Source organism: Loa loa (genome assembly GCF_000183805.2).
Source record: "Loa loa unplaced genomic scaffold supercont3.252, whole genome shotgun sequence".
NCBI classification, from domain to species: Eukaryota; Metazoa; Nematoda; class Chromadorea; order Rhabditida; family Onchocercidae; genus Loa; species Loa loa.
In genome coordinates, this window is record NW_018108432.1 from 49,798 (window position 1) to 51,194 (window position 1,397).

Below are 1,397 nucleotides of genomic sequence, written 5' to 3' on the forward strand. Positions count from 1 at the left end.
TTAGTCGAATATGACGTAAAAAAAAAAAAAAAAAACAAGGAAGAGATGTTAAATCTTTATATTTACTGGTCAAACATAATTTAATAAGTGTGATGTTCATTCCATATTTTTCTTTCGAAATGATTTTGTCATTTCTTCATGTCATATGAAAAGTTAAAAAAAGCGATGATAGAAAAAGAATGAATGAAGAGAAGCTGTCATTCTTATTGAGAATAATTAACTTTAGTTATCACTTGTGAAATAAAAAAATGAAAATTTATGCAACTTTTAATATAACTAAGAACTGTCAACCTCGACATAAAAAGGATGACATTTCCATCAAAATATTGGAACCATCCAGAAACAAAATTTAAATCAATTTGGTTCAAAAAAGTAATTATGGTACGGTAGTAAACCGGAAATAAAATTAATAAATCCAATGTATGATGCCGAAATAATCCAATATGATGTCTAATTCCTGTATGATATTAAAATATCTTATCATCAGGAATTATTCTGAATTATTCATTCAAAAGTCCTATTATCTGATATGAAAGTGCAAAGAATCATTCGATATTTTAATTAATATAAGATTAATTAATATATTTTATTATAATATGATGCATTCTTAATATTTCAAAAAATATTTAAATAATTGAATATAAATTAACAGAAATTAACAATAAATTGGAAAATTAAAGAATTTTAATTGACAAATCAAACAGAAAATTGCAATGAAGCAATAAGTAATACAGAAAATAAGCTGAAAATTGAGGATAGAAATGGTATCTTTAAAATACGGGCTAATCTCTTGATGTCCCATAATGGGAATTATTCAGCAGATGAGTTGTGACGATCATCAAATTCGATGATACATACAATAGAATGAGCTATTTGTGAGGTATACAATTATATGAAATGTCCTCGTTTAATGGATCAACATTTGTTAATTCATAAATTTGAAAGTTTACTAGGTATAAAGTTGAGTAAATGGAGGAAGATTTCAATTTGAGGAACAAATTACTTTTTTCTTGTAATGGAAGAATTAAAAATAATGAAGATAAGCAGACATTTCCGAGGCTAATTTCTTCAATAATATCACAAATACATATGGAATAATATTTGTCTGAGGAAATCAGCTTAAAATTACTTATACTCCATCCTTTAATTCATTACTTATACTCCATCCTTTAATTCACGTATTTATTAAGTATTTAAGGAAACGCTAACACTATGGAACTGAATGACAAAAAAGTCAAATTTTAAATGGATTGATGTGACATCTCTCAAATTGTATTCAAAAGGTTTTTTAACAGATTATTAGTTATGAAGCAATAAAACGTTTTATTGTTAATTAACTGATTTTTCTATATCTCAGATAATCGGAGAATAAATGACGTCACAATTTGGAATATTAA